This window comes from Melospiza melodia, chromosome 2 (assembly GCF_035770615.1).
Source record: "Melospiza melodia melodia isolate bMelMel2 chromosome 2, bMelMel2.pri, whole genome shotgun sequence".
NCBI lineage: Eukaryota > Metazoa > Chordata > Aves > Passeriformes > Passerellidae > Melospiza > Melospiza melodia.
In genome coordinates this window covers 122,961,087-122,986,627 of record NC_086195.1, presented here as the reverse complement: position 1 = coordinate 122,986,627, position 25,541 = coordinate 122,961,087, and the positions used below count along the sequence as shown (strand labels likewise).

General features: G+C 36.3%; 1 long non-coding RNA gene across 1 annotated transcript; it reads left to right on the top strand.

Moving 5' to 3' along the window:
* The first annotated feature begins 262 nt into the window (after positions 1-262).
* Positions 263-25,541, top strand: LOC134415235 (uncharacterized). The gene is made up of 4 exons (XR_010026970.1): positions 263-381; positions 21,966-22,093; positions 24,234-24,355; positions 25,326-25,541. It is a non-coding gene; the product is annotated as an uncharacterized LOC134415235 (long non-coding RNA).

Here is a 25,541-nt window from a genome sequence, read left to right as displayed (position 1 = left end):
CAGCAGAAATGTAGGCTGACATCTCTAACATCTGTGCAGGGAACTGGAGCTGGAAAATGGTACAAAGTCCTGTTCCATCTTGATGACATTAAAATAGCACCTTCTTCCTCAGTGACAGCTCTCTGTGGATTGAATCACACATGCTGGCTGCTGTGCAAAAATAACCTGTGACTCTTTTAGCGCTCCACAGTCAACAAGCCAAATCTGTCTCTACACCACCATCACTGCTGTGACCACAGCAGAGGAGGCGCAACGGCATTAGCTATTATTGCTACCAAGAGCAGTTTAGCAACTCCACACAGCATGGAGCCCTGCCTGCCAGAGTGGTGGGTGAATATTCACTCAGGAAGTTCCTACTGAGCTCCCTGTTGCTCCAGCTAGGTATGTGGCATCTGAATTAGCTAATTTTTAAGCTAACTTTCATATGTTGACAGCACATTTCTGTGCTTGCAGTGTGGTCATACACTAAGCATCAGTGATGTGAGAAGGCTTTATTATCTGTGCCACCTCTAAATCAACAGGTCCCTACATTCTGGATGTTACTTTCCTAGCAACAAAAAAAACCCAAAAACTCAAAGGAGTGAATAAAAGAGCTCATATGCTGATACTGTCTTTGTTAGGGTGTCCACAGAGAAATATACAAACTAATACCTGGTGGTAGCTGTAGGTGAAACTAAAAGTTCCTCATTTGCTTTCTATCATTATAACAAGATGCCAGTTTACTGTTTTTGCTGGATTTTTTACATAATTGTCAGTCTAGTTTAACTACAGTGCTTTTTAAGCATCTATTAGAGGCACATGGCACCTTAAGAACTTTAGTGGGGCATCAGTCCTTGATTTTGTTTAGACTTTATGTGTATGTTCATGTATGTTTTGCAGTGATGTGATCCTTTAACACAAAAAACCCAGTATCTAAACATGGTTCACTGAACAAATATCAGAATTCATACCAAGTAAGAGCAAGCCTTTAGAACTTTGTGCAGTGTGCATCCTTTAGTGCACTACCTTTCTGTCATTCAGTCCAATTGGATTGCAGTCATTTTACTTGCTTACCTACTGGTTTCATAAAGTTGAAGCTTCCTGACAGGCTGGATTTTTGTGAAGCTTTTTAGTTACATTTTCAGAAGAAATATGTTGGATGATCATTCAGGCATACCCTCTGTGATCTGAATGTCTAGGAAGTGGAGAAAAGCCAATTTTAAAAAGCATTTTGTTTTTTCCCTTTCCTTGTTATATTTGTGATAGGTTGTTTGCCTCCATGCTCTCTGAAAAAGGACATTTCTGTGACCCAGACTATAGAGGAAGGGGGTCAGGAAGTTTCCTTCTCCATTAATCATTCAAAAATTTCCTTTGGTCCTTTATTTGTCAGTTACTGTCGGCAGCTTTCCTGCAATGGAAAGAAACGGTACTACAGGATCTACACCTTACCTTGGATGTTCAGCATGTATGTCTCTCTGCTCTTAAAAAGAAAGCTGAGAGAAACTGGTTTTGGTGTCATTTAAATATATGCAAAGTGGATGTTATATGGTACAACTCTGACTTTTTTAAGAAAATGGCAATACCTATTGTCTACTCAAACTGACATTGCAACATTCATTATTGCAACATTCATCATTGTTCAGCAGTCCTTATTGAACATTGATCATTGTTCAGCAGTCCTTGGAAACAAAGGCTATTTTTAGTTAGTGACGCTTGACATTACTTTTATATGCATCAGGGCCAGTCAGTATATTCTTCTGGTGTTTGTTGTAAAAAAACTGTGATCCTAATCACGACGGGCAGGATTTAACTCACCAGACTACAACCTCCTGAAAGTTGGATATCTACTCCAAGCCAATCTTCTAATCCCCACTTAGAGTCAGCAGAGAAGTAGGCACTTCCAAAGGATATTTGATACTATTTTAAAATATATATATAAGACAGAAATAACTGGAAATGCTGATCTTTTGTGTAGTTATATTTAGAGGAAAGGGATTCTCTGCATTTTATTATGATCCATACACATCATGCTAGAACCTCAAGGTCCCAGCTGGGACTGAGTTGTACTGAGCACTGCACAGACTTAAATAGATGTATGAGTCATGCCAATATGGATATCAATAGACTGGGAGGGAGGGGGGGCTCACACTGTCTAAATTTAGGCACATAACTGGAGCACTTAAGTGCTTTAGGTCACTGCCTAAGAGAAGATCAGACTCATTGGAGACACTTATCCCCTTCTGTTTATGGTGGAGGGAGTCTCTTGTTCTCTTGAAAACTCTATGTGTCCATGATTAAGCACTGTGAATGCACTTTTACCCCACCTATAGTAGCTACTAGGTAGGACAGGTCTTGAAGATTTTTTGCTGGATCAGGGTTACTAAATATCCCAAGTTCACATCCCAATACCATCCCAAGGAGGATCAGCAGGCCCACAGCCACTGTTTGAAGGAGAGAGCTCATTTAGAGCTCAGAAAATTGACATATAAAAGATGAAAAAATGGGTGAGAAATAAATACTCTCTGTCTTGGTTTGATTTTTCCCTCTTTACATATATTATTTCATGCAAATAATGACATTAATGCTACGCATAAGGTTGAGTTTATAATTGCAGAAAGTCAAAAATTTCAAATTTGATCTTCCTATCATAATACAATGGAATATTGAACACAAAGTGACAAAACTCCCTATGATTGCTGATCCTGCAATAAGGCATTATGAGCTAATTTTTTTTTCTATAAGAACCACTAAGCTGAGTATTCAATACTAGTAGACTTGCTTGTTATCTGTACAAAATTGTTTAGGGTGCTTCTGAGTTCTTCTTTTTCTTACAAGACCCTGCAGTTGGACCAGAATCCAACCAGTAAAATTTAAACAGAATTTTAAGGGGATCAGTGGGGTGAAGAAAGGAGGAGAAGAAATGGCCATTGTGAAAGTTCAGTGAAATGGAAGGGAACTGAAGATTTTTGGTGCATTTTTACTCATTTATTCTTCAATTAGGGTGAAAACATTAGTGACGTGATATTATTCTAAGCTTATTGAATTAAGCATTACCATGAACTGACACTTTTGGAATGCATAACTCCTTGGCATGGACCTTGAGAAATTAAAATATAATACAACACATATTGATGCCACAATGAGCTTTACCCAGCTTTGAGCACAACACATTTTGTTTATTTTTCATTTGAATTACATGGTGGCAGATTGGTAAGAATGGAGGATATATCAAAATTCAATTGCATTTAATATAATGGAGTTCCTGTACTTAAATGCATAATAGTAAAAGGTAACCACCACAGATAAATATATAGTAACCTGTTCAGCCTGTTTCTAGTTTTTCTATATTGTTCTGTAACAAAGCTTCTACCATCTATGGACTGCACTATTTTGCTGAAAGCTTTACAGTGTCATGATAGCTTCAAGGCACAGTATGAGTCAAAATAAAGTTCAGGGAAGTTATGTGATAGTGCTGTTCATGACTGTCCCCATAACTTCTCACTAGGTGTGCATGATATTAGGTATGACTATTTCTAAACAAGTAAGCCCTAGAAAATGGTGGGAGCTGTAATTATTTACAATTAGGCCTTAGCTGTGTTACAAGTTCTTGAGGTGATGTTAAGGTGAACTTCTCTAGATAAAAAAAAAAAAAAAAAAAAAAAAAAAAAAAAAAAAAAAAAAAAAACCAAAAAATTATGTGATAGCTGATAAGCAAGTATACTTTATTGTCATGAGTTACAGTTGAAGCCTACTTTTATACACAGAGCAGTATTCCAATTAATAGTCCTCCTCAGAAAGAGGTGTTGCCTTCATGAACTGTGGTCTGGATTCTACAGGAATAAAATAAAGAAATAAACAAAGCTCTCCCTGTTTTCTCTCTCTGGTCTTTCCAGAGTAATCCAGAAAGTATGAAAGATATGAATGATTCTAATTCCATGGGTATCTTTCACAATGAGCTTTCATACTCATATGGGCACTAAAGCTGAGTAGTTAGAATGCAGAACTGAAGCTTATACTGGTTCTATGCATCTGCATACAAGGATTTTGTTGTGTTCTGATCTCTAGAGATAGTCTTAAGAACCTGTTATTTTTCTGAAGCTGCTGCCATATGTTCAGTGGTATCATATAAAGCAAGCTGAAAATTATTAAAACTAATCTGGAATAGCAGATGACTATATGGAACACGCACACTGATTTTCATCACCCTGCTGGTTTTTGAAATGCTATCAGGCTAAAAGGCTCCTAGGTAGTCATTCAAAAAGGTAAGACATAACAGGATTTCAGTATTCAGTAAGAATATTCCAACAGCATACATGGGAATTACAGCTGAGATTTGCTTTGAAGCCATAGTACAAAATGCTTGTATTTGTACTTAAAATGTACTTATTTGCTTATATTATATTGTGGACTTTGACAGAGTCCATGCCAGAAGACAATTACCTGTAAAAGATGTATTTAATCCTCTAACATATAGGAAATGTCAGGTAAATACTGATAAAAGAGCAGCCCTTCCTCACCACTACTACACACCAATCTTAACTCATCCAATATAATTTGAAATGACAATGGTGTTTTTTACAGCATTAATCCTAGATTTCTCACCCTTGTACAGCAACCTGTATTGAGATATAATGCACTAAGGATGCTGCTTTGTATAAAACATAGCATTCACTTGTTCATTTTATTCTAAAAATGTCATCATTTTTCATGCTATTTACTTGATGTTTATTTACTAACTGCACAGTAATCAGTTGTAATAGCAAAATATGTAGGTACACCTGCACAAATATGCATACATGCACGTATCCCTTATAAATATTAAGTAAGACTACATATACATTATCTTTTTTCTTTAAAAAAACCCCAAACACCACAAAAAAACCCCACCAAACAATAGAATTAAATGGACCACATATCCAAAATAAATTGGCCTAACTGCAAATGTGCTAAGGATCATATAGCATTAACTTTGAGGAAAGTTAAGTGTAGTGTAACACAAGCTGTGGAATGAATCTGGGCTAGAACATAAAGACATCCAAATGGTGGCTCACTCAGAACACACTTTCCTTAGGCGTACGCGAGGTTGGTTCCTTGACAATTGTTTACTAGCAGCTTTTAAGACACAAACAGCTGTGAGTGACAACAGTCTGTCACAAAATTTGTCTAAGTTCATGGCAGAGAGCTGCAAACTCTGACACCTACTGAAAGAGGTATCGTATTTGCAAGCAGTCAAAAGTGATTGAAAACCAGATGAATCTGTTAGGATACCTCATGCCATTGAACACTGTTGCCTATGCCAAATATGCATTCGTAATCTACAATCTGTTATCTACTAGCACTGATGCTATAAGGTAGCATTGTTAAGTTTTTAATACATAGCCATCTACTCTGAAATAAAAACTCATATTTAATCAAAAAGAAATAAACATGATTCATAAGATTCAACCAACATATACCACAGATGGAATATTTAGACTGCTTTCTCCTCTGAGTTGCAACACTTTTATGTGATTTCTAACCGAATATAGAAAAAAATCAACAGGAGGATTATATATCAGGGGAATATGCTGGAAAATCTATTGCCTTTAATTGTACGGAATTATGCTTGGGATAACCACAGTTGTAATTACTTTACATGCATAGGCACTCTGATTGCATACCATGATGGGCAACAGATTTGGTGGTACTGTTTCTGTTATTTAATTATTAGAGTTGGCCTGGAAATGTTCCTCCTTGATTGTAGTTAGCTTAATCAAATATGACTTGAGCATCAGAGTTGGCACAAACCCTGCAGGAACCCACTGAAATGACAAGGAACTTAAAAGCTATTCTTTTATTCCTTTACATCTTAATTTGGCAATTTCTGGAAGGACCAAGGAACCAGGAGAAGTGCCAGGAAGAGGCGAGTTCTGTGAGCTCCTTTAATGGGAGTGTAAGTGATACAGCAGCGCCTGCTCGAGGGCTTCTCTTTGTGATGGAAGGCAGTGTCAGTGCAAGAAGCCATGCAGATCCCAAGGCTTGCTGCTGCTTTTGCAGTCAAGGACCTTTGCAATTAAGGCCGTGGATGCCCCCACTGTGGACCATGGAAACACTGTAGAGCAGGACCCATGCCACAGGGCTGCTCCTGGTCACTCTGTGGATACTGTGCCCCTGTCAAGCTTTCTTTGCAGGGTACTTTGCATGATATACTGTGGCAACTTTGTTCCCTCTGCTTGCCAAATCAGCAGTATTTTCTTTACAGTCTTATGTTCATTGTGCCAAACACAACGATTACTTCTGGATTTGGGTGTTTATGGCAAGATACAAAAATTACACATAGATTTAACTAAAAATTAAAACATTTTCTTTTTCAATGTTTAATACCAGGAAACCAAACAAAAACCTTTATTATTACCTCTCTCTTTTTTTCCCCTTCATTTTTTAGTTCATTGTCAAAAGCAATTTAGTATTTTCCCACTCTTACCTATCCATTAATACTACCTTGTGCAGTATTGCAATCAAGATCATTGTTATGGTCATGGACCCACTCTGGCAGATGCAAAGGATGTTATTAAATAGAGAAAATCAGATATAGCAAGAGAAAACATGTTTGGTCAGACAAAGAAAGTGATCTGAATAATAAATTCTTCACAGATTAGTTTCACATTTTCATTTAAAGTATGATATTTTACTTTACACAATAAGGAAACAACAGAAGAGGGTAAAAAAGGGCATCACCTCTAAAAATTGTTCATTTACTGAATGCATTTGTATTCTGTATGTTACTTGAAAAATGTTTACTACTGTTTATTATTGCTGGTGACTGGATCAGCTGAACTAATTTTGTTTGTGGCTTTTTTTTTTTTTTCCCATTATGTTTCCTGAAGCTTTTTAAATGGAAAATCATGAATAATCTATAGTAATAGTGTGAAGCTTCCAGGACTATTGATATGTTTTTAAAAAGATGAAATATAAATATTTTTACAATAAGTCATCAGAGAGTTGCCAAGAAATGTCTTTTGGGGCACTTGAAATACCCTGATTTTTCATGTCACATTTTGTTTATTAATAGCTCTCAACTGTTCGCTCAAGAGACATTTCAAGACTGTATACAATTTGCTCCATGTTTAGCAGGAATAAAAATTTTGTGAGAATAAATGCTCAGTCAGGAACAATTTTTGTGATGATGAGAAAAGTCTGATGAGTGTAGTCAGCAATGTTTTGGGGATGAGTGTTGATCTAATTGTAGTTTTCTTAGCATTTAATAATAGTGATATAAATTAGTTTAAGGTACTAAAAATTCAAGCTTTTATTTTTGATGAGTCACAATTGGGAATATCATATATATTTTTAGCAAAATTTTAATTAATATGAGTTTTATTAAAACATAGAGAGTTAAAATATGACCATATTTTAGTGGCTTTTTGACTCAGGTTAACTCAGCCAACTTCTGGCATAAATTTCCTCTATCTACAGTCACAGGACAAAGATAAATCAGGTGTTACAAAAATTGGTCTCCGTGTTTCATGTGTCTCCTTGACTTTCTTGTGCTTTCTAGATCACTACAAATATGAAATTGTCTCAGTGCTCGGAAGGAACTTTATTTACCTAAGCCAATATTTGCAGCTTTGTTTCTGCCTGTGACTCCAGAATATTTAATAAACAGCTCGGAACTCTTTGATAAAATTGTTGTCAAGACAGAAATGAGTATTCAAAAGAGATTAATATTTTGTTGGGAAAAAAATCATATAAAAATTTGGTGTCCATCTTCTCACTGTTAGATGTTTGTTAGAGCAAGGTTTCCAGGTCATTAATTTTTAGGAGTACTGACTGGGCTTCTTCACTGCCTTTATGCAGTTACCGGTTTCTGTCTTGCTGGTAAAAATACCCACTTGCACCTCCTGCAGATCAAACTCCATTTCACTGTAGCATAAATGTCTCAAAGCTAAATTATTATTTTTGTAGTCCAGCCTCCCATTAATTTCTCCCTCCATCTTCCACAAAACCATTTTTACTCAAAAGTATTTTACTTGCACAAGAGTTCCTACCATGACCAGTGAGGGCTTTGCACTGCTGGGCAAATGTTACCAATATCAATACAGGACCTGTATCAATACACGGTGCACTCAATGCTCTTGGGCAGTATTGCCATTGTGGAAACTCTGACAGAAGATAATCTCATCAGACTTCTTCAATAAAACACTGAGATAAAATACTTTTAGACTAAAAGAAAATATGCACATTACTAAGCACCACAGAAATCAGGGAGTTTAATTATTTTATGGCTAGCTACAAATATGGGATCTTGAAGGTTTATCTAGTTAGAAAAAGAAATACGTAATAAACATTCTCAAACATAGTTTTAAAATGTCTTTGCAAATTCAGTTGTGTTTCTGTTTCTGTCACTGACATATGCTGAGAGACACCAATTATTTCCAGATCCTTCACAGAGTTTAATGTATTTTTTACAACTATCTTAAATGCAAAACTGCACTTTCAACCCTCAGTTTCAATGAACTATTTTAGATAATACACTAAGGCAGCAAGATTAGGAATAAGGAATAGGCCTGTCAGGTAAAAAATTTAATTCAGAGTAGTGATTTCTGCTACTTGTTTTTGAATCACTGCATTTTATTTTAAACATATGGGGAAAATTAATTTGCTTGTATTTCTCTGTGTTCTCATTAGAGGATTTACTGCTCCCATTACTATCAGTTATTATATGCTAAGGTAGTTTCCATACCACCATACTACCCAATCTAAATGATCTTATGGCTCTATTGCACTCGGAATATACCTACATGAAAGTGACTGCAGTGTAATTTGTGGTGAAAAGCCTCATACAGATAAGTTTAAAATATATCATACACTTTGTTAGATGTCTTTGAACAACTTGAACATCCCTTTTAATATCCCTGATGTTAGTATGCAGGCTCTCTGCATGAGGAGGGTATGTCTTGTGTGTTAAAAGATATTCCAGTTTAAATTATCAAAGCTAATATTCAAACAGATCAGAACATTAACCTTAATTGACTAGTTCTGTGACTGGAGGTGGAGACAGAGTATAGCCTTCCCTTCTTCCTTAGTACAAGCCTAGAAAGGTCTGGACACAATGAATTTCTAAGCATAGGATTGTGGGTCAAGGCTGAATATAAATCTCATGTTGTATCATCTGTATTTGGATGGTTTAAAGTGTCTTTTTGAATTGTTTACATTTGTGGCTTTAGCAATGGAAAAGTACAGTCCTTTCTTGTCACATGACAAATAGGGTAAATACAATAGAGTTCTGTGAAATTTGTGGTGTAGCACTATTTCTGTAGAACGATTATCTTTCCTGGTTTAATAAACTTGTCACCTGCACAGCAGTTTATAAAATGTTTAAGCTAATGTTACAGAATAAAAAACTCAAACAATGGTACTGCAGATACATAATGGTAAGTGTACTTCAGTATGAATAAATTACAGGAGTCTCAGGGAGCACCAAATTAAGCCATTGTTAGTAGAAAAGGGTCTAAATATTTCCAAGCAAGAATATTTTCATCTAGGATCTCCAGGGTGAACTGACCAGGTAAGGATGCTCTGTTACATCCATAACACTACAGGCCTTTACAGACTCATATTTGTCAACTCTTCCTTTGGTTGAAAATTGCAAGCAGAAAGAAAAAAGGTGCCAAGCAGGATTCAGGGTTCAGAGCTGTGCCTTGATTCAAGTATTTCCCTACCCCAAGGACATGATACACAGCACCCCTGCTTTAGAGACAGAGCTGTAGAGACAGACTGTAGGGCTTGGAGCATCTGGGTGATGGATTTTGGACTACCTTAAAACACACATTTTAAACTGATAAAGTGATTTTCCTTCATTCCACTTAACCCAGATTCTGGCCAAGGGAAATCTCACTGTCAGTTTCTTGCCAGGATGAACACCTTGGAAATATAAATAACTTGCTGTGGCTTAAACTTCTGAGCTTACTTTGCTTTTTTCCCTTTGTTCTCTTGCCCGCTTGAGTACTGTGCATTATACCTTGAACTGCCATGTGTTTGATATATGTCTAACATTATATCAAATTTATTGTCAAGCCTTTACTAAAAAGGGCAACCCAGGGCTGCTCTGACCCAGGAGCAGAAGTAGTTCTGTGTCCTGACTCTTTCCCTTAATTCATTGTAGCTCTTGAAGCAAAATAAGGTAATGATTTCAATTCGCCCAATGGGGAGCACAATTAAGGTGCTGAAGAAAAAAACTCTTTTGGTGTTTTTTTTTTTTCATTTCTTATGACTGTTTGTTCTCTCATCTCTTGGGAAATATTAAGTCAAAGTACCCTAACAGGGTATTTCTTTGCTCCTGAATTATTTGAATAAACAGATCAAACAGATAATGCTGGCATGAAAATGAATTTATCAATTGGCAGACACTGAGACAGCATAATCAGTCTACACTTGCCATATTATTTTTTGAAGGATCAGCGTCAGACTTTACCTGAGATAGGACAAAAAATTTACATAGACCCTTGGTTTTACCTACTATGGCCATTCAAAATTGTAGCAAGGTTGTTTCAGTCTCTTCTCCCAAGTAACAAGTGACAGAACAAGAAGAAATGGCCTTAAGTTGTGCCAGGGTAGGATTAGATTGGATATTAGGAAAGAATTTTCAGCAAAGAGGTTGTTAAACATTAGAACAGACTGCCCAGGGAAGTAGCTAAGTCACCATCCCTGGAAGTATTTACAAGACATGTAGATGTGGCATTGGGGACAAGGGTTAATGGTGGACTTGGCAGTGCTGGGAGTTTGGTTGGACTTGATAATCTTAGAGGAGTTTTGCAAAATAAATTATTCTACAATTCTACGCTGGCAGTGTTACACTGTAACAAGCCATAGAAATAATTACAGACAAGCACAGTATCTCAAGGGTTCTTTGTGCCAGGACATCACTGTTTCTTTATCACTTTTCCTTTCTTTTGTTTTGTTTCATTTTCAGTTGTACCACTTTCAATACCTCCTTGAAAACTTATTTTATATTTTGCTTGGCATATTGATATTCCAGTCCAAGTGCCTGCTCCTCCCCAAAATGAATTTCAAGTGTGTAAACAAACTCTGTAAACTCTTTCATGGCTAAACACCCCTGAACTGAGAAGTAGTAAATGAAAAAGACGTGAGGAAAATTGCTCAACTCCTTGGGATGAAAAGGGTCCAGCACTAATCATTGTCCAGTTAGTTTACACACGTTCCTTGCTACGTTGTTATTACTTCTGTCCTTTTTTTAATGAAGCAAACATTAAAGTAATATTATTTCAGTTGAGGGTTGGTATCTATAGCTTATACCTTGTGATGTTAATTAAAAACATAATTTTTATGTACTTATCACAAAGGAAATATCATTTCATTAAAATCCAATTAGATTCAGACAATATCTGTAAAGACTACTGAATAACTGCTGTTTGAACATAGTCTGCTTTGTTCTATTTTCATCATCTGAATAAAAGCAACCACAACAAACAAACCAAAGGATTTCTTTTATTAATCTCTGAGGTTACAGATCCACTTGCATTTAGAACAGTGTTTTATGTGAAAAACATACCAAAGATTTTGTTTCACAGGCTGCAGAATGAATGACATTATTTTAGAAAATTCTTATTTTCTTTCCGATATTTATATAATAAAATATATTTATTTTGTAGAATTCATGTCTTCATATAAACAATTTGTCCACGATAAAGTAAATCAACAATTTCAATGTTACCAGAATGCTGCATAGATTAATGAATTACTGCCTGCAAGGTAGTGGGGATTCAGGATAACACAAGGGGAGTGAAAAAACAGAAGAACTGTTCCTCCATTTTGTCTCACTATAATTAGCCTCTTGCTGCATAGGCCATTACCTTGTCATTGAGTTACTCACTGAATTTCCCTGAATATCCTACTCTAGGAACTGAATGAGCAAAATGTTTTAATGCAGGACGCTTTTTCTGCATGAGTAAAATTTTGTGGGTTATTTTTGGCTTTTGATCATGTAAGAGTTAACAATCAGTGGAGTCAGATTGCAACACCTCTTTCCAATGGATGAAGAAAACAGAAGGAAAGAGCAGAATGACCCAATGAAACTGGGATTTGACTAAATGGAGTTTTGTGTGTTGACTCTAGGCTAAATACATTTTGATCCGAGCTGTAGCTTCTGTACTGGATTTTGTTTCTCTGCTTGCTTGCTTGTTTGTTTGTTCAGAAGTTTCTTTTCTTTCTGCTACCAAAACAAAAAAAAAACAAACAAAAAAACCCAAAAAAACAAAAAACAAAACAAAAAAAAAAAAAAACCAAAAAAAACCCAAAACATCCTAAGGGGAGGAAGGCAGCAAGAGAAGAAGTCCGAAGTGTCTGTGTCAGAAATGTAAAGTGTCTGTGTCAGAAAGCTGTTTCTTCTGATTCAGCAGTTCAGAATGAGGGTCACAAAAACTAAGGTGCCCACAGAGGAACAGCAGTTGCAGCATTTTCTCTCTGGAGTATCTGTAATCACTGACACAGGAATGCTGATTCAAGAAGTTTGCAAAGAAAGACACTGATGTTGATAAGAGCTGGAACAAAATGGTTTTGTTCGTGCTAAATAACTGAAATTACAACCAAATAAAGATTTGAAGACAACCTACAGAAAGATCAATGTTTGTATCTTAGTATTTTGCACACAACAAATACAGTATTTGTTGAAGCTTGCCTTATCTTACTAAAAAAACCCAGTAATTTTATTTGTGAGTAGATTGCACTTAGATGATCTAGATCATTGGGGAACAAGGGAAAAACTGCTTTTTATCTGTTACAGCCGGACTATGTAACAAAATGGGATTTTCTAGTTTTGGAGGCACTAGTCATCTGGTGGCAATGAGGTAACAATATCAAGACAAGAAAAGATTAAAATGGAAGTTTGTGTATGCTGAGATTGAAAAGAGGTGCAAGACTAAATTAAATAGGCTTTTAGTTAAATAAAGTGTTTATGAAACCAAATGAGAAGTTATGAGACCAAACTTCCTCATGGCTAATATAGAAAATAAGGTGATAAACAAAAAATATGTTTTAACGGAAAAGCAAAACAACATAAAATTCTATCAGAAGATATTTTAATTTTGCATGTATTTATTTTGGTCTTGACTGAGCAAGGGCATTTGATGGCAAGAAAAGAACCCTCCTCTTCTCTCCAGTACTGTGCCTTACAATTTCTGAAGTTAGAATCCTTATTTTCTTTCTTATAGTATTCCCCACATTTTATAAAGCAGCAGATATTTTGATTTTGGCCTCAGTTCCTAACTCTTAATAAAACTTTGAAATAACTCAGCTCTAGATCTCAGTTTGAAATCTGATGTTTAATTCAGACTCAGCAAGGAAGTTTGTAATAGCTAAAGGTTTGAGGACAATTTCAAGAACATTATGGGATGAAGCTCTGGCAGAGTCTGCTTGGCTTTTCTTTGACATCATCTGCAGAGAAACCTTCAGTGAATGAGCATGACATGTTTTGTTGAAAAGAAGAGTAACAGGGAAATATCTTCAAGGGTCAGCCCAATGCCTGATCCTGCCATCATGAAAAATGGCTATTTTGAGAAAAAAAACCCACACTGTACTGCATATTATTATTGTAACTCTTCATTTTTGGAAGTCAGCATGGAATTGGAAAGCTACTGCACCATTACTATATAAATAAAATCTAATAGATGGGCTTCACCAATCATTTCTGGCAAAAAAAGCTACATGAAGCCTAATGTGTCTTCTGCCTTCATTTAGAGAATTGTAGCTTTTGTTTCCCTTGTAAAACTACATATTTTGCCAAAAGTCAAGTTGCAATGGATATTTAATAGGAGCCTGACCTGCTAGAAATGGTTATTATGTATTGTCAAGGCAGAAATAAACCCTGGCAATACCAGCATAGAGCCTGATTCAGTTCTCCTGATAGTTCAACTCGTCTTTTTCATTTTTACATCAGTGGGTATTTTTGCTGCACAAAACCCCTCATAATATAATCAAATATTATAATGCGGACCCCATTACACAACAGTAGCATTCACACTGACTTCTCTGAGCTGTAGGCAATTTTTCCATTAGCAAATTAAACTTGGAGCTGTGTGAAACTTGCATTGTTCACGTATTTGTGTGAGAGAAGTGATAATTTCATTACTACTGTATTCAAAATTCGATTCAAGGTGGAATGACATTTTCCTTTCTTCAGAACTGTCATATTTTATAGGGTATGACTCAAAGCAGAAATGATTGTGTTCTTTCTGTCATCTTGTTAAATCTTAGGGTTTCCAGAGTATTTGAAGATTTTGTAAAAAGAAGGTATTTTTCTCATAGGTCATACTGTGAATATAAAAACTTAATGAGAGAAAATAACATATTTTAGAAAGATCCCTTTGAATAGTACAGGTGATTGTGTTAGTTCAGTGGAGCTACAAACATAACCTTTTTAAGAAGGACAAATTTTCTGTTGCTGTGTTTTTCTTCCACCAGCCCAAAACAATTTGTCCATTAAGTTTACTTTCTCTGTTTGTAAAAGGAAGAGGACATGGCTTGAAGGTCACAGCCACAAGAACCCAAAATCATGAGAATGGTACACTTCAGAAATCAGCTACCCAGAGATGAGTCACCAGATCTAGCCAGTTTATCTTTACCTCCTCTCTTCAACACTGACAGCTGATCTGCATTTTACTGTTGAGTTGAAATATAATCTGACCAGAATATTTAAGAGAAACTGAAATAAATTCAGTTCAGGTCCTCTTGAGAAAGGAAAGTTTAATAAGCTATTCTAGTAAATTCATTTCTGCTTTTTAAACTTTTGATTACATGGTCAGCTGGCTGGTTTTACCTCACTCTACCTAATGACATCTTTGATACTGAAGCAGAACATGCTGTAGAAAAATCTCTCAGCAGATGTAGAAATTACTGGAAATACTTCTTGAACCCTATTCCTGTGAGTTTTTATCAATTATAAGTGGCCACTGATATAAAACCTCCATAATTTTGATAATTATCTTGATCTTTTGAGGTGTATTCCTCACTAGAGGGAAGCTTAGAAATCATACTTCATGAAGAAAAACATGAAAGAAAGTTTAAATAATATCTTAACAATAACAACAACAACAACAAGAACAATTTTTTTTTTCTTGCATTCCAAAGCAGTTGCATAACCATGTTTTGGGATGTATTTTTTGTGGTACTGGTGGTGTTGGTGATGGGGGTGATGGTTGATGGGTGTTGTTTTTTTTTCAGGTGCCTTATATAGGAAACATTCTTCAGTTAAAATTATCATGGCAAAAATATCAACACAGATATGTCAGAACATATAGGTTAGTCTAATACTGTGCAGCAATAAAGCCTGTTATTTAAAATTTTTATTAATTTTCTTTCTTTTGTTTTCTTTCTTTCTCTTTCTCTTTCTTTCTTTCTTTCTTTCTTTCTTTCTTTCTTTCTTTCTTTCTTTCTTTCTTTCTTTCTCGCTCTCTTTCTCTCTTTCTCTCTCTTTCTCTCTTTCCTTCTTTCTTTCTTTCTCTCTTTCTTCACCTCTCTTTTCCTCTCTTTTATTCTCTTTTTTCTTCTCTTTTTTCTTTTTTCTCTTTTCTTTTTTCTCTTTCCTTTTTTCTTTTTTCTTTTCTTTTCTCTGAAATAAAAAATAGGCAGCCTAGAAAGAAAGAAGAGCCAATTTGAAAAGTTGACAGATGGTAAAACATTGTGTCAGCAAATTTGAAGAATTGCTGATGTGGAGAAAGTTGTAAATGCTCTAACTAAACTTGGGGCATTGCATCATAGACAATCAAACAGTTTAACAATATTGATGGCGAAGAAAGCTGAAAACAGAGTTATATCTGAGGAAAAATTATATTCCAGACAGTAGTAGACAGATTTTGGAAATATGTTCTCCTTTAAGGTATGTTTGTCAGGATGTATTCCCTGTAGTTGTATTAAAGATCTCACAAATGCAAGAAATTGTAATTTCTCGAGGTTAGAAGTGAATTCAAGTGTCTATTTGGAGTATTCCTCCAGCTCTTCTGTGGCCATGAGTTGAAAGATGAACCACATTTCACAGTGCATTTTTATAATTTTCTCAACAGTCTCCTGGGACTCCAAACACAGCCACACCCTGTACTTTGATCTGTCTTTCTCTTGCCCCAGTGACCAAGGAACAGCAAAGTCCTACAGACCTCTAAGGGCCTCCTGCACCCTTGTCTGTACTTATGCTCAGAAGCCAGGAACTATGTAAGCAGCATGATTAGGACTATGAAATTATTTTTAGGTCAAACTCTTCCCTTCACATGATTCTGGTGGCACTTCCTTACAATGACCAGGGATTGCAGCATTTCCAGCCTCAGCTGTTTCAGAATCATGAGAACCCTTACATCCTGTAAATTATACTACAAACTGTAAGATTTTTCTGTTAGTAGGGATTTTTGTTGTTGTTTATGTTGATTTTTATGGGGTTTTTTTGTTTTTATTTATTTTTTTTTTAGAACTTGAATAAAAGACCTTATAGATTGCACAATATTTCTATTTAGTAGGATTCTGTTTTCATTTCCCATCTGGGTTTCTTTGAGCCTTATATAGTCTGTGGGGTTTTGTTTTGCTGTTGCAAGGGGCTTTTTTTGTTCTTTTGTCACACTTCTCAAGACTTAAAGCTTTGATTTTATGTATTTATTTATTTTTAATGAAAACAGAGATTCTAAAGTTACTAAATGAGCACTGGAGCTAGGGTTTTAAATATCCTGAGACTCATGATAAAATCACCATAGTTGGCAACACTGCTTGAATTTGGCACAAGATCCTAAAGCTTTAAAGGAAAAAGTGTGACTCATCAAACTGGCCTGGAGAGTTAAGGGAGCTGGGGGCAAGGGCTAATGGGGGTATCTTTCCATTTCAGTACTTCAGAAAAAAATCTACAAGATACAGTCCAGTAATTGCACCAAGGAAAAAATCTGCTTGCTATACAAAGAATAACAATTTCTAATTATGTAACAAAATGAGGGGGAATGTAGAATGGCAGAGTGTTTTAAAAAAGTACAGGGATAAACATTTCCAATTTTACAGAAATATTTTAGCCAAGAGTTAGTAGTTCATAGGCTGGAAAAGTACCTCACCTTTATGTGATAGAAAACATAAAATTCTAAATACTCTTTACACATTTGAAATGTTCTTCTTTAATGAACTTTCCTTTCCAGATGAAGTGAAATACAGAATTTCATCTTATGTTTTCTCATGGGAATTGTATATATATTTGTCATAGTTTTGATCTGCCACCAGAATCTAGCCTTAATTTACTGAATTATACATAACAAAGCATTAGATTAAATACATTTACATGTGTTAAGTCATAAAAATGACATCAGTCACTTGCTGCTTTACCTCTGTGTTGGTGCTGTGGTCTTTTGTTAATATGCAAGGCTACCTTCCTAAGCCAAATAAGCAAAACCACATAAGATAAAAATGGACCTTTCATTAAAGTGGTTTTCTTCATTCTCAGTTCTTGAATTCTTGTGATGAAGATTTTTTCTCCAGAGGATTCAGTTTTTTGTCAAAATTTCCACTGAGAAATCTTTTTCCATGCCCAGAATACACCTTTCAGTGATAAAAAGATCATCAGAGTCAGGTCTTTGTAAGAGCCTTCTGGCTAAGCCATGCAAAAAGAAATTATCTCATGTTCTTCTACTCTGTCTAAGATAGATCAAGTTATCCCATTTCTGATTTTCTGTCATCATTAGACATAGATGGAGACTCTAAGACAAAGTCATAGTGGTCTGAAGGTTGGTTGGCTGTTAGTTTGCTGTTTTTGTTCGGTTAGCTGGTGGTTTTGGGAGTTTTGGTGTTTGTGTTTTTGGGGTTTTTTTTTCCTACTGGACTTTTCATTTCTTTTGCAAAATTTTTCAAAATATTTAAATTTGATGCCATATTGAGTGTAAAATCAGCGCTCCAAAAGGAACCGTGACTTGTGGTTCCCTAACTTTTGCAGTTTTCAGAGTTCTCTGTATTTAAAATGTCTCCCCTTTTTCAAAGCACTTGAAGCACACACAGGAGCTTGTATATATATTCAATTTACTTTTTTAAGTATGTGTTTTAAAACAAGTATGTATTGGGGTTTGTAGGACCTTGTGCAGTTTAGTTTGCTAATGAGCACCAAGTGTTACTGTTACAGAAGTGCTACTGTGGATCTGAAAGGGAAGATGTTGATCCTGTTCCTTGCTCAGAGCACTCACCAAAGAGTTTTAAGGATGCCCCTCTCCAGGACAGGTACCTGGCACAGGTCAGTGGTCTGGGGGTTGTAATTTACTGCCTGTCTAGCTGTAGGCAGCCTCTTTGCTGGGTTTTTACCATCCCACCCTCGGTAGGAGCATAGCATAGCTCCTGCACGGACAGCAAGCAGTTTTTATTACAGTACAGGGGAAGAGAAGCTCTTTTTCTGGAAGGGTAAGTACTGAGAGTTCTTGGTAAAGAACTTGCCCCTAACATCCTGGGTTTTTCGTGTGCCATGTGTTTACTCCATGCTGTGGGCTAATGACCTGCAAAATGTCAAGCTAAATAACTGCATTTTTTAGTTGGCATTGCACAGAGCAACATTTGAACATGGAGGAAATAAACTGGGTTTTTTTAGTTAATTAAAAAATGCTCAATCAATTTAATATGCATAAAGTTTATGGGGCATTTTCTTACAGGCTGGGAAGTTGTATGTACCCAAATTTCAGTCCATTGTGAATTTTATGACTTCAGTTTTCAAGCCTAGAAAAGTCTCAGCCAGTGGAAGTGCTGATAGTCCTCTTATCTCAGACACTGTAGAAGGTGCCACTGTAATAATCCCTGCTTCTATAGTCATAGTCAACTTTTTTATACCCTATAGAAGTGGTAAATAATATTGGGACAAAATGAGTTAGGATACTTAGGATTCACTGTAGCAAAGAGAATCAGAACAACAAAAGCACTCTCACTGATGAAATTGGAAATGTTTTTTTTTAATTAACACTTCTAATTAGAATTTAACATCTCACTAGCTTCGTATGGGATTTTTCGCTTCCTTAACCTCACGGAAACCTATCTATTGGCTCTAAATAGGCAGTCACTTACCATGCACCACTTGAGGATTTCAATTAATCCCAAATCCTCTAACTTTGGTATGTGAACTTGCATTTTTCTCTGCATGCTATTCCCTCCTGTTTCAATTTTCTTGCTAAGAACCTTCTCAACAGTATTTTTCTTCTCCAATTCTTTGCCTCTCTGTTTACCTGTCTATTTAAAAACTGTAGTATTTTGATTTGAAAATTATGGGAAAATGCCATATATATGTAGACAATGGTCAGGACTGCTTAATATAGCTCTGGAAACACAAGTAGCTAGAGAAACTTCGCAGAAGCAGAAGAAACTAGCCTTCATCAACTTTAAAGTAAAAAAAATTTAGATGCCTTGAAGTTGTTTGGCCAAATTAATAAAAAGAAACATTTTAAAATAGACAAATGTATATTTTTAATTGCATTTCTCCTAATCTGAGTATTTTTCTACAGCCATCTTCGGTTCTGATGAAACTTACTCTTCAACCACTAGCTGGGTTTTGGATTTGCCATGTATAATCTCAGTTTACTTGAAGTCTTACTGTGAAAGAATCTAATTTCTGTCATTTGAAATCGAATTTATTTTACAAAAGGAAACAACAAAATTAATAAACCAATAGAAAATAAAGGAAATGTAAAATATTTTTTGTTAGAATGGAACTAATTGATTTCCTGTTGTCCAACCATGATCATTTTAAAGAAATTATAAATTTCTCATTCTGGAGATGAGATAAATTATAAATTTCCCTGAAGCAGTGGGGAAGGAAAAAAACACCAAAAAACAACCAAAACTCATGGTTTCCTTGTATTACTGATTTACCTTCCTAAAATGTTGTGTACTCAAGTGCCTCACAGACTGATCACTAGTCAGTCCTCTTTCTGTATTAGCTCCTTTTGAAGTGAGTTTACTTTGATGGCAAACAAAGAAAAACGCTTGTGTACCAAGGGTTCTCTATCTCTCATTATTCACAAATATCCTGGAGTTTGTCTTAGAATTTGCTCTTTTGTAAAAAATGCGACCACAGTGGCACTTAACAGCACCATTGTAGACTAACACCTAATGTCCTTTTTGAAGTAACATATTTTAGAAAATATACTCTGTGCTATGGATTTTCTGTTTTGTTGTCAGTTGAAAAACTCAATCACCCCTCCAAGTAAACCAAAAGTCCTCTAATATAAGCATATGAACTGCCAGCTTCAAAATTCTCCATAAAGACAGTTACAGGATGTCATAGAAATCTTTTTGCTAGGTATCTTATAATTCATCCTGAAAATTCAAGAGGGAAAATTAACTACAGGTAACTGTCCATAAAACACTGATGTAAATAGATCATGAGAATGTGATTACAAGTGAAATTTCATCCTATTATAAATAGTAACCTCAGTCTGCTTGCATCTATTACAGCAAGAAAAAAACACACAGAAACAGATCTCAAATGCTTATTCTTAGATAATGAAGAAAATCAAAAGGTGAGGTTTTATTCTTCTCCTGTTAAATTCCTTATAAGTGTCACATTAGCGTGGAGATTGTGGGCATCCCAGTCTATATCCATACAAAAAGATCTTCATCTAGAGTTATTTATCCACTTAAATATATCTAGAAATACATAATCTTTCCACTGAAAGTGAAAAGCCACTTCCCTGAGTCTAGATCACCATTGGCCACTACATCTCAAGATATACAAGAGATACACAAGTTTTCCCCAAAATGCCATATTAGCCTTCCATTTTCTTGTGTTTCTTATGTTTTTTCATGTACAAAATACTCCCCAAGTAGGGCAACATCCATGTTCTTGTCACGAGAAAGGAAAGTCATAGGATGATCTAACTTACTTGTAGCTTCCCATGCATTTTTTTGCCTTGCACTGGAGGTTGAGTTTAAAAAGTGAATTATTTTTCTATGTAGGCACATTTAGGCAGGCTGATCACAAGAAATGTTGCACTAAATTGTCTTCCATGTTCAAAAGGACCACACAGAAGTACGTGGAAAGGTGCAAACACAGTGATGTGACAGATGTTACACAGCCCTTACCCTCTGAGAGAGATGGATGACAGCTAGAGTATCATTTATTTGAATCTCCATGCAGTGCTAATTAGGCAACAAGGACAAACAACTGAGACACAAAGTTGCTAGAATGCTAGAAGACACTCATCAACAGCGCCACAAAGACTTCTCATTTGTCTTTGCTATGCAATGGTATCCATTGCACTGTGGAGTGTGGGCACTCCATGTTTGCACAGAATCATACCAAGGCCAAAACCAAAGAATCCAGTGGTCCAGATTAGCACAATGTGGTGAAGGGAGAGAGAACACTGTGTCTAGAACAACATGACTGATCTCTCATTGTACCTTCTTAATGCATATGAAGAATGTCTCATTCTATCTTTAACTTAAAGGACGTTTCCCACAGGCTGGCAGAAAGCAGCGATGGATCCAGCCATTTTCAAAAGGGGTCATAGAAAGGCACAAGTTACAGCTAGACTGGTCTTTACTGAATATTGACAAACTAGTGTAACTATGAACAGAATACGATGTATTGATAAAGGATTAAGTCTGTTTCTTGTTTTCCATCCAGAGGAAGTAACAAGATCATAGTGAGGATGATATAGACCTCAATAAACTCTGGTTATGGGGTGAGACAACTTTGTCAGGATTGTATGGGGTTTTCAACCAACCTTCCATCATTATAAGCTTGGCATCTTCAAGACTGGATAGATCTGTAAATATACAGAAAAGGTGAGACATGAGCATGTTGTACAGTTCTAGTACTATGTAGAAGACATTTTTCTATCTAGAGTGTGTGAATATCTGGGTCATGGGTACAGATGCTGCCTATTCTAAATAGATGGTCGGAATGCTGCCTTCTGAATTTTCAAAAAGTGGTGTTCAAATTACATCAGCAAGGACACACTGATGCAGTTTGATCTGATGTAATATGACTGTCTCTATTCCAGTTTTTTCTATAGCACTTACAGTTCCTGAGGCCAGAGAAGAACTCTTCAGTGAGCTTGGTTTCAACAGCATGCCTGTTCCCCTTGCTGTCTTCTAATAAAATTATTTTGGTGGGAGATAATCCAAAGAGGTAGGTGCACCACATTTAACACTTTTTCTGCTCACTTTGGATTCTCACAACTGAAATGAAATATTAAAAGTCTCTTTCTGACAAGTCATAGGCATCCTAACACAAGCTCTTCTCTCATCAGAAGAGATGACACTGGAAGTGCTGGCTTTGATTCCCCCCCAAAAAGCGTGTGTTTCACACAATGAAACTCCTGTTTAATGCATGTTAATTGTATTTTCACAATCCTAGGAATTTCCCAGCTAGCTATCACCAGGGTGGGTGTACCCCTTAGAGATAAATAGTTCGAGATTAATAGGTAGAGTCTATTAAAGAAAGAAAGCCTTTAGCAAAGGCATGCTGGAGTCACTCTTAGAATGAACATATAAGCTTGGGAAAGCCAACCTGCAAGGACATCAGAAAGCACCTCCTTCTTTTCTCACCTTTTTCCATCTCCACTCAAAAATCATTAATCTATTTCCTAAAATGCTAAAAAAGCAAAGGGTAAAGAAAATAGGTCCAGTAATACTTTCCTATTGATCAATTCTACACAACACATTCTCTCATTCTTCCTCTTTCTTATTAGTTCTAGTCAGTATCCCTGTTTGCTTCCGGCTCTTCTCATGGATACACAGGCCCTCTTATTGTCCCATTCTTTCATTCCATTTTGCTTACTTGCAAGGAAGAATAATTTGCAGCTTCTTGTTGAGAATCTGTTCTAACTTATACTCAAGCTCTTCTAGATGTTGCAAGTGTCCCTGAGAAAGCCATCAGCAAAGTAATAAATTCATTTGGCTTATAAAAATCATCTTCATGTAAGCCTGTGTTGTCTACAGCTCTTTTGGCAGAACATATTTGTGCTCCATGGGAAGACTGGGCCGGACTCTGTGCACCTGAAGAGCAATATTTGCACATTCATAAAAATAGCTATATGAGGAATGAGAGGTGAGGGATGGGCATTGCAAGCCTAACTTGTCTCACATGCGGAGACTAGCCATACCACCACCTTTCCTGATTCATAGGAGGATGCCTGTGCTGTTTACTAGGGCAGCATTTCAGGCCAAATTCAGCCCTGCTGTGAATGGGCACAACTCCACTGGCTTTGTACAAAGGCTGCCTTCCTGAGAGCAGAACAGGGAAAGCTCTTTGAACAGCGCCAATAATTGCTCCTCTTTTTTTTTTTTTTTTTTTGTATTCATTTTTAAAAGACAGTGGAAGATCAGAGGCAGCAGCTACAATCCACTGTCTACAAATAGCATTAGTAAGAACACAAATGAAAGGCTGTGTGCCACAGTTATATAGCACATCTAACACAAATAGCTAGGCAGTGAGTGGTTGTTGATTAGCTATGAAAGAGTGTAAAGAGCACAAGCAAAAGCTCTTCTATGTAAGTCTCCAGTGCTGGGGAAGTAGATGCCATTCCTGATGAGGGGCCACTGGAGGGATGGGATGCAACTATAAACAATGTTTCGAAAGAAACAGCAGAGGTTTTAAGTAAAAAATTTTCCATTGCTATTTTTGGAAGGGCTTCAGGCTGTGTCTTGTTCAGGACCTGGGTGTGAAAGGCATGCTCTAGTTTAGTGAGAAGAAAGCTAGGGAAACTACTAGTGGGAAGGAGGTGGAAATTCTTATCATGTGACATCCATATTCAGCTACTTTAACCCAACATATAAATTGTGTAATGCATGCAGGGCAAATCCAACCACACTGCTAGTGTAGCCCACCAATCTATTGAGGGCAGCTGCACTGAACTTTTCAAAAATGCTTTAATATTTGACCTTAAAATAGCCAATCATTCTTCTTTTGCAAAAAAAGGCAATAAACCTAAAATGTTTCCCCTTAAACAACATTGCAAATGTGATTGTTTTGAGAAATAAACAAAGGCTTCACAAAGTTCTTTCATGTATAGATTTGGATCTCAAAAGAAAATTGGCATTATCCTGAAAAATTAACCCTGGTTTTATACTTTTTTAATGTCAGCCAGTATGTTATTTTGTGTAGACTTTACTCCTTAAAGCCAACCTTACAATGAACTCTATATGGGAGTGTGCTTTTATCAAATATTATAACCTCTAAAGGTTTAATTAAGTCAGTGACTACATGCAACACCTTTTCATCTTTATCTGTTCATCTTTATTTTCATCTTTATCTCTTCTGCATGCAGCTATTCCTCAATCTGTCCCAGAAAAGTGGACCTAGGATCTGGAATCTCTCATTATCTTTGATACTCTATTTTGCTGGAGTTCAGAACTCTGGAGGAAACTTTGCTACAGCCCTTTTTAGCAGGTGATTTACTGTCCTGCAGTTTTCTCAAAGCCTTTGCTAAAACATACAAGGTAAAGCATTGTTTGTCACAAACAGTGATGCATAATAGCAGGAGCTGACCAAGTTGTAATTATGTCACCAAAAAATCTGTCAAATTTATCAGACCATTAGTGAGGGGACACATTTGTCTGCTGTGTGTATTCATCTGCCACTGAAGTCATATTTATAGGATTGCTTTTTAAAGGGAACATAAAGAACGTCCGGGAAACCTGCACTCAGATGAAAAACTGCATGATTGCTTTCATTATTGCCAGCTTCCAAACAGTGGACATCACAGATTTTCATTCAAAAGCAGCCAGGAGCTCTTTACAACTTCACTCACAGCTAAGTCAGGGTTTAAAGGAAGATTTGATGGTGGGATAAGTCATGGCAAAGTCTTCCTTTTGGGAATGAATGACCCAGTCTCTTAGGTAGTACAGCTCTGCAACCACACTTTTTATGTATGAACCTGATCACTTACAAAAATTTCTTTGCTCCAGTCTGTCCCAAAGGATTATTTCTTTGTGTACTTGAAAAGCAGTAAGTGCATGTTTAGGTTGCATATAAGGTGTAAGAAGCCTCAACCCCAGATCTAGCTTAAGTTAATGGGGCAAAATAAACAATTAGCTGGAATAGCATTAAGCAGTACCTGATACATGAGAAAAGACCCATCAAATGCTGCTTCTGCAGGAAAAAAGATAAGCACCATCTTAAAAAGCTTTAAATTCTTCCAATTTAGTTATGCTGAGCCACGGAGAACACAGAGACATCAGAACTTAAGTTTTTCTGTCTTGGAACATTTTTTATAATAATTATATATAATGCAATGCATTGGAGATATAATTATACATTTTGATGCCAGACCATGCTGAGCCTCTCTCTTCCTTGCTCTTTTTGTCTGCTGCTACTTCCTGACTTGTTCATCACATGCTCACAGTCCTTTTTCTTGCAGGTTTCGACATCCAGCAGTAACTGGGCATATTGACTCTGCTCTGTGCCTCCTGCTTGCCTTGAAACTCCTCATGCTAGCTTGACCTTGCCACAGGTCAGCTCCACAGCTGTAGCAAGGCATCCTGTGGTCATGTAACACTTGCATTTTTTTTATCTCCTTACCACTGCAGATAGTTGTATTATAAATACACAAATACCAATAAAGTTAGGGTTTTTT